This window comes from Equus przewalskii, chromosome 2 (assembly GCF_037783145.1).
Source record: "Equus przewalskii isolate Varuska chromosome 2, EquPr2, whole genome shotgun sequence".
Classification (NCBI taxonomy): Eukaryota; Metazoa; Chordata; class Mammalia; order Perissodactyla; family Equidae; genus Equus; species Equus przewalskii.
In genome coordinates this window covers 4,172,657-4,181,560 of record NC_091832.1, presented here as the reverse complement: position 1 = coordinate 4,181,560, position 8,904 = coordinate 4,172,657, and the positions used below count along the sequence as shown (strand labels likewise).

Genomic DNA, 8,904 nt, shown 5'->3' with positions numbered 1-8,904 from the left:
TTGGGGTCCATGGTTCATATAGGGGCTCAGTGTCATTGAAGAGAGAGTTCAGATGGGTGCAGAGAGAGGGCAGCCTGGGCTTCAGAGGGCTTCACATGTTATGCGAAGGAGTTGGGGTTGTGTCCTGTAGCTTGTGGGCAGCAATGGAAGCTTTGGAAGAAGAGAAGGCCGCAGTCATCTCCAGATGCTCTAAGAAAGCAATCTGGGCCAACACTGGCATTCATAATTCTGTTAGACTAAGAAGGAGAGCAATGTATGCCTGGGCTACATACAGACCCAACCCAATGCCACGGAGGAGGTGGGGTCCAGGTTCCAGGAGCACTCTCTTGGGTACCACATGGACTGACTCCCTGGGAGTCATCAACCTTTTCAAATCAAGGGTTTTAAGGATGTGCCAGCTCTCCAGGCATGGATAGGGCTGGCTTCCCCTCATTTCAGTTCAGCTTTAGTAGGTTCCAGGGGGAGTTGCAGATTCACGAGTGAGAAAGCAGCTGGAGAGGAAAGAAGGTGGCTTCCGTTGAGGGCCTGCTCTCTAAGGCACCTAACATGTGCCTGGAATGAACATTTTCTCTTTCATCCTCCACCAAACCCTGAGAAGTAGGTATTATGACCCCTGTTTTTATAGATGAGAACACTGAGGCCTGGAGAGGCGAGAAAATCTGCCCAGCAGGTACCAGCAGAACTTGTGTCCATTTCCTCCCAGAATCTTGCTGCTGCTCTTTGCCTGCCGTTTGCTCTCAGAGTGCCCAGAGGAGGGCAGCTCTTAGGTCTGTGTGCTCCTGCTCTGCTGGACTGTGAGGCTGTTCAAGGCCCAGCCCCGGGCATCTCACACATTAGGTACTCAAGACGTGTTTGCTAACTGGCCCAGAGTCCCCTAAATGGACAGTGACCCCATCAGTCAATAGAGGGCATTATGGATATACCCTGTGGGGTGAAATTAAGAGTTCCGGGCAATTTCATTCACTGAGCTATCCTCTTTCCTTCCTTCCACCCGTCCATCATTCACAAAAAAATTATTAAATGCCTCACATGTACTAGACACTAGGGCAGGGACACTGAGATTAAAACCTTCAAGTGGCTCATTGTTTTTGGCACACTGTGGGGGAAGGACCACAATGGGGTTAAATCATAAGAATGTATAGGCAGCTGCTCACTCAGTCTGGGAGTCAAGGAAGACTTCTCTGAAAGGGCGATATCTGAGCTGGGTTTAAAAGGCAGGTCAAGCTTGCTTAGTGTAGAAAGGGGGAGAGAAAAGGACTTGAGGCGGAGGGGCCAGCATGAGCCAAGGCCCAGAAAAAGAGAAGTGATGGGCTGGAGGTGGGCTGGAGAGGTGGGCAGGCCCCTGAACGGCAGAATGAAGACTATGGACTTGCCCTGAGGTCTTCAGAAAAGTCCATGAAAGGTTGTAAGTGAGTCGAGGGTTGGAGGGAGGAGGGATTCTTTTCACGGTCTGTTTTGTCTTTTAGAAAGATGACTTTGGTTGCAAAAAAGAAAATAAAAAACAGGAGATAAGACCAGCTTGAAGTCTGTATTGATCCAGGCGAGAGATGACGGTGGCCTGAAGTAAGGTGGTAGATATGAGGAAGGAGAGAAACAGTTGGAATTTAAGACCTTAAGGAAGATTTTAAGAAGTAGAATTGACAGATCTTGGTGACTAGTGAAGATGAAGGAACCAATGATGATTCCCAGGTTTCTGGTTCCAGCACCTAAAGGGATGGAGGTGACATTCACTGGGGTGGACAACATGGAGGGGAGGAGCAGAGTTTGGAGAAGATGACAAGTTCAATTTTAAACATGCCAGGTTTGAACTGCCTTTGGCGCATGCAGGTGAAGATGCCCAGCAGGCAGCTCCATGCAGAGGTTTGGTGCTTAGGAGAAGGCTCTGGGTTGGAGAGACAGGTTTTTGGAGGCACCAGCATAGGATGGCCTTTAAAGGCATGGATTTGAATGAGTTTAACTAGGATTAGTGTTTGAGGAAAAACGAGCTGAGAGCTGGTGGGAGAGCCTTAAGGACTCGCAGTGGTCCAGGGTCAGGACCTGACAAGTGAAGTCTAAAAGGTTGGGAGAAAACCTCTAAGAGAATAACATCATTGAATCCCAGAAGGGAAAAACTTTAAGAAGCTTTGGTCAACAGTGGCAAAAGCTGCAGAGGTGAGGAAAAATAAGGACCCAGATGTAGCTATTGGTTTTAGCAGCTAACATAGGTAAGAGCAGTTTCTATGAATTGGTAGGTGTAGAAAGTGGGATTTAGTGGCTTGAGCAGTGATTATGAGGTGAAGCAGTGAAGGCAGTGAGCGAAGATGCTATTACAGGAACCTTGGGTGTGAAGGAAAGGGGAGAGGTCAGGAAGGAATTCTCTGGGAATGTAGAATCGAGTGGGGGTTTTAAACTTAAGAATAGAGAATCTTGGCCACATTTATGAAAACAAAGTGAATAAAGAGGAAGAGGCTGAAGATACAAGATGGAGAGCACATATGGATAAATTTATGGGGTAGATTACAGGGGATGGAGGTAACATTCACCTGATGGAGGCAGTTTCATGCCAAGAAAAAGAAGAAAAGACAGATTCTGAGCCAGAACAGGAGGAGATGATGCCCTCAGCCACACCTGTCTGAGGCTGAAAATTAGTCTTGGAATTCTGTGGCAAGTCTTTGCAGTTTGTTCTGTCTTCTCATTTGTCCATTCATCTAGAGTCCAAACGCCCACGCCCTGGAATCTACTCATCCACTGGTCCATGACCCATCCGACTTAGCAGAGCCAGCTCCCCTACGTTGTGCGATCACTCTCAGTTTAGTGTTTTTGCTGTGTTTATAAAGTCCCCAGATAATGACCTTTCTCAGGTATTGTTAGAGATTGAATAAATGAACAAACAGACAAATACAGGAATGGATACTCACTCCAGATCTCTTTCACTCAATTGTTTGACAAGTATTGTTTAAGCAACTCTGCATGCAAGGCTACACTGTGCGAGCACTCGGGCCACATGATGGACTGATGGAGCTCAGAGAGCTTGCTGCCTGGTCAGGGCACAGATGGGAAAACAGAACACTGAAGTGTAAAATGCTAAAGGTGATGATTAGATCCTGGGGGAGGGGCATAGCACTCTATACTATATGTATAAGCTGGAGACAGCTTCCTGAAGCAAGTGAATCATCAGAAACCTGAGCTCTCCAGGTTAATCCAAGTTCACTATTACAGCCTGGACTGTTGTTTTATGAATGAATTTCTATCAGAATCTGCTACGTTTATGAAAGTATGACTGAATAAATGAATGAAGAGATGATTTCTCCCATCCTGTTAACAATATTTATAGTCATCTCTCTTTGAACTCTTGCTTCCCGGAAAGTGTCAGCCTTCGGTAACCAGCTGCCCAGTGTCAGGGGATTTTGTAAATAGTGAAATGTTCTAATTCCAGCCTGTTCTTTTCCCGTATCATTACTTTTCTGGGGAAAAACTGTGTATGGTTTCTCATGTGTCTGTGATAACTATTTATGACATGGCACTGGAACTTTGGATGGGGGAACCTCTTTTCAGTTGAAGAAGCTGGCTTCTCCTCGTGCAGAAGACCGCTTAACTGCCCTGGAGGCTTGCATGAGCCTGATTACAACGATTGTCAGCCTGGGATGGCTTTGCTCGGAAATTGTGGAAATGACTGTGAGACATCCACAGTTCTAGCCACCCTGCCCTGTCTTTTGGCCAGACCGTCCAGAAACTAATTTCCAGCAAAGAACCCTCTTCTACTTGTGTAAATCTCTAAGGAAAAAGAATCTACAGCTTTAATAAACTTTCATTATGGTGATTAGAAATGATAGAAGTCAGAAAATTATCTGTTATAGAAATGAGACTGATTGATGTCTGAGGATCTAAAAGTAAAGCTGTTGCTAATAAAAATAAGAGTGATCCTGGCTACTGTTCATGGTGTCTGTTATGTGGCAGTCTGGTGAGGTGACAGGCCATCTGCGTCTCTGTCCAAAGAAGTGAAGAAAAGACAGGGGACAGTGCTGAATGGGGGACAGAGAGGGAACCAGCCAGGCTTATGTCCCAAGTTTGGCCACCAGGGCCCTGAGCTGCAGGGGACACTTTGAAATGCTCTGGGAAGACTCTCTCATTCACTATGGGCTGAGAGGGGAGTTGTTTTTATTTAGCACAGAGAAAAGACACTAAACAGCCAAGAGTTACCAACCGACAAAGGTCTCCTAAAGATATCCTGGGTGCTGTTTGTCAGCGGTGATAGAAGAGAATTAGAAGGCTAGAGAGAAAAAAAATGATTGCACAGAAGAATCTTGAGAATAATACTATCTTTAAAAAAAAAATTAGATTCTGAGTTGTATGGTTCAAAATCAGGGAATTATTGAGATTCAGAGAAGATGGAGCTTGCTGTGGGGTAAGATGTTTGTGAAAGGCTTTTTGAAGGAGGGGAAGCTTGCATTGGATTTCTAAAAATGGGCTGGATTTGTGAAAGGCCCTGGTCTATTTCTCTAGCTCCATCTTGTGCTATTTCTTCTTCTCTCTGTCCCCACGCACCATGTTCCCCGGTCACACTGAAAAACAGATGGTTCCCCAGTGGCCCGGCTGTTTCACGCCTCCATGCCTTGCCCATGCTGTCCTGTTGCCTGAACCCCCTCCCTTCCTCTGCCTGGAGAACATCAAGATTCAGTTCAAACACCCCCTCTTCTGGGGAGCCCTCCGTGAGCTCCTCAGGCTGCACTATTCACTGCTTCCTTCTATTAGAATTTCTATAGATTGTAATCATAATAATCGCTAATAAGTAAAATAATATAATGATAACCATAATTGTGCAATCGTGGCAATCATAATAATTTATCAGGCACTCTTGTTAAGGTCTTTACATGCGTTACCTCATTTAATGCTCACGACACCACAACGAAGGAGGTTCTACCCCAGGACACGCCTTCCACAGGTTTAGAGGAGGAGGTTTGGAGAGATTCCACAGCTTGCCCCACCTCGCTGGGCCAGCAGCAGCCTGGGGATGCAAGCCCAGATTGGTGTGATGCAGAGTCTGAAATCTTTAGCATTACCCAACGCTGCCTCCTATAGAGTCCTAAGGGCATTTGTTTGTCTCGGGTTGGCTCTGGGATGCAAAGATGGATGAGATGGAGTACCTGGGATGCTCAAGCATTCATAGCCTGGTGCGGGAAGAAAGAGGAACTCAGGCAAGATTTTCCAGGAATGTGTTTCCTCCATTCTAGCTTGCGTGCCAGCCACGTGCAAAGGTGCAGGGCTGAACCAGGTGGAAGCCCCTGCTATTTCACATTGGTTCAGGACCCTGCTCAGGAGTCACCTTTTCTGGGAAGCCTGTCTGTCAACTCCTCCTCCCCTGCCCTTGATCGGTTCCCCAGCCGTGCGCTCTCAGAGCATCATAGTGTGTAATGCTTGCCTCCTGGAGCCCGCCATGCCATTCATGTGCTTGTTACAACAAACAGACTTGCTCCAGTTTGGCAGGTTCTGGAAAGTATAACATGGCATTTGGAAGATGTTGAGCACATACTAACTTCCCTGCCTCACTGTCCTCACCTGAAAAACCGGGAGAACAATGGTATCTAGGTGGGTGGGTTATTTTGTTTTTGCTCCACATCCATCTCCACCTTCTTTTTGCCCTGCTCTGGGCTCTGGAAGGCCGGCCCTGTGGACTGCCTTACCTGGGCTCCCTCGGTGACAGGCCTGGCTCGTGGAAGGCTGTGGCGGGAGGCCAAGCAGTGGGAGGAGAGAGGCCTGGGGTATTTCTTCCCTGCCCAGCACCAATTTCCGGCAGTATTTTGTCCGCTGATGTCCATGGGGGCCATGCTGCCTGCATGCTGCTTTTCACAGCTTCACTAACACCATTTTCTCCCCACCCTGTCCCTTCAGCTCGAGGTGGGGTGACAGCATTTAGTTGTTGCTGGTGTCTGGGTGCCTCATGATTCCTCATTTGTTCCCTTATCTCCCGAATATTCCTTGTACTAAAGTCTTTTCGTTCTTTTTTGAACCGTCTGTGGTGCACTCCATTTCCTGGATGGATTTGGTTCTCTAACAGGGCTGTTGGGCGTGGCTCATAGCATCACTTGAATTTTGTTCCCTTCCTCCTACTGCAGTCAGACCGGCTGAGAGCCTGTGGTGGGCTTAGGAGAAACCCTCATCCGCCCTGCACTGTGAGTGGTTTCTCCAGCCTGATGGGTGGGCAGTGCAGGGGTCTTAGACACGCTGACGGCCCTGGCTGCCCAGCCTCTGCAGCAGAGGACTAACCCAGGTCCACCCCGCTGGGAGGTCTGGCTGCTTTCCCCAGGAGTTTTCAACCACATCTGCAACTCCAACTCTGATCTTCCTGCTCCTTGGCCCTTAGGGGTGACCAAGGCCAGAGAGAGATGCAAACACGTGTTGTTTTCCCTCTTAGTCTGCTTGGGCTGCCATAAGAAAACGCCACAGATTGGGCGGCTTAAACAACAGGAATGATTTCTCACACTTCTGGAAGCTGGAAGTCAAGACCAAGTCGGCAGGTCTGGATTCTCTTGAGCCCTCTCTCCTTGGCTTCCAGAGTGCTGCCCTCTCACTGTATCCTCACATGGCCTTTTCCCTGTTGCATGCATCTCTGGTGTCTCTCCCTGTTCTTATAGGGACACCAGTCCTCTTAGATTGGGGCCCCACACTTATGGCCTCGTTTAACCTTAATTCCTCTCTAAGTGACCTATCTACAGATACAGTCATATTGGGGGTTAGGGCTTCAACACACGCACTTTCGGAGGACACACTTGGGTCTCTGACAGGCAGGGATGGAAGGCGCGAGGAAGCAGACGCACCAGCTCAGACATTTTAGGAAGAGAAATGCCTTCCTTCTCCCTGTTTTTGTGCAGACAGATAACTCTAATTTCATTAAAGCCCACAGACCTGCCCCAGGGCAAACTCTCCATCTGCCTGTGGTCCAGAGGGTAAGGCATGGGCTTCCAAGCCAGGCCGTCCTCACTCTGCATTTACCGGATGTGCAATCTGGTCAAGGGCTTCCCTTCTCTGAGTGCCTATTTCCTCACTTGATTGGGTCATTGAGTGATTAAGAGAGAGAAGGTATATGAAAGCCCTGAGCAAACTTCTGTCCCTCTAAGGACATTCTAGGAAGAAGCCATCAGGAGAATCTCTTCCAACTGCCATTTTTCAGACAGGCTGTATTTTGTTGTAACCTTCCTGATAATTTGCTGTTTTCCCTGACAGCCCACACACCCCTCCCACCAGTAGATGTGCCTTAGAGCCAGCTGTCTGAACCTGGACACCTTGGCTTCTTCGAGGGTCGAGGCAACAGGGGTGTGGAGGCGAGTGGGCGTGCAGATCTGGTTCTGGAGACTGGGGAATGAATCAGGCAAGGTTCTTGCCCTCACAGAACTCCGGCTTGGTGTTGGAGAATGGATAAGAGATGTGACAGTGTGGTGGGACAGAGCTGTGCGGAAGGGGCGCGTACATGGGAGCCAGCTAGGCTTGGACCATGTTGAGGAGAGAGGGCTAGAATGCCTGGGAGGCTTTCTACGGGAGATGATGCCCTTTTCCCCCAGTAGCAGTAGATTTGATTGGCCTGGGACCGAGATACACAGGGGACCCCCCCATGGCGAGGGGTGGGGGTGAGGTTGAAGATATAATCTGATGGTTCCCTGTGGTAGAGTCGCTGGTTCTGGCTGTGCTGGATGAAGGGAGGCCAAGGGCCTGTTGGTTGGTGGCTGCAAAGCCCGACTTTCCTGCTGATGCATCTGCACAGGGGGCTAGGGGTCGGAAGGAACCCAGGGGCTGGATGCAGAGCTGGGGTGTGTGGGGCACAGGGAGGATAAGTCAGAGAAGCCAGTCCACTGGTTGGCACATCCATCTGCTTCTGCAAGGATGGGGCCCCGGCAGGCTGCAGGAGCCCTGTCTGGTGGGCTGAAAGTGGCCATGCACAGCACGGGGCGGTGGCTGCGACTGAGGCTGAGATGGGCACCGTGCTGCAGGAAGCACTTACGTGTGCTCTGAGCTGCTGACCAGGACTATGGGCTGGCTGGGCGGGTGTGTGGTGAGCTGGGGCTGAGCAGTCCATGGGCGTGCCTGGGCTGTCTTGGTATTGCCCGTGTTCTGCGGTCTCTCGAAAGCAGCTGCTGAGCCCATATAGTGCTGGGTTGGAAGCACTTGGGTCCAAACATCTGTTTGGCTCTGTCGGCTGCCGTGAGGGCACTGGGCTATGGCATCCTCCAGGGCTCCCACGTGCTGAGGAGGGCAGTTCCCATGGACAGGCTTGCTGGTACGCAGCTGCTGTCAGAGTGGTCAGGTCGTTCTGCTCCTTTAGCTCTGTTTTTCTTCCCTTATGTAAAACTTTCTTAAGCTGCAGGAAATGGCTGGTGCTTTTCTTCCTGTGGGGCCAAAAGCTTCTCTGGCAACTTCAGGATTCGTTCCTTGGTCTTCTCTGGTGACATTCTCTCTTCCATCTCCTTTTTCTTCCTTCTCTCCTGCTCTCCCTTCATCTTCTGCTCCATCGTCTTGTCTGCCTCTGCTTTCTCCTGCTGCTTGCGCTCCCACTCCATCCCCATGAATGGGGGCAGCGCCATGACCGTGGTATTGGAAACCTTGACATGCTCCAGGAGCGCAGGCCTGGTGCTGCGGGGTGCTTGGGCGCTGGGTGCCCGGCTCGTCACTGACCGCCAGACCTCACACAGGCCTGCTTTCTCTTCATTTTCTCTGCGGCCTCCCTTTTTTTCCCCCTACTCTCCAAAGATGTGGGGAATTTACCAGAAAGAGTGGCGCATAGGCCATTCCAGCAGAAAAAACTGTGGGAAAGTGAGAGACTTGTCCTCAATTTGGAAGGCAAAAGTGATGCTCCCAGACTTCCAGGAGGTTAGGAAAGGTGTCTTGGGGCTAAGTAAAGACTCATGGGGACTCGGTTGAAGGAGGGGACTGTGA

The 8,904-nt window shown here is 49.6% G+C and overlaps 1 pseudogene; it reads right to left on the bottom strand.

Annotated features, from left to right (window-relative positions):
- Positions 1–7,341: 7,341 nt before the first annotated feature.
- LOC103565168 (G protein pathway suppressor 2 pseudogene) lies at positions 7,342–8,559 on the bottom strand (annotated as a pseudogene).
- Positions 8,560–8,904: the final 345 nt, after the last annotated feature.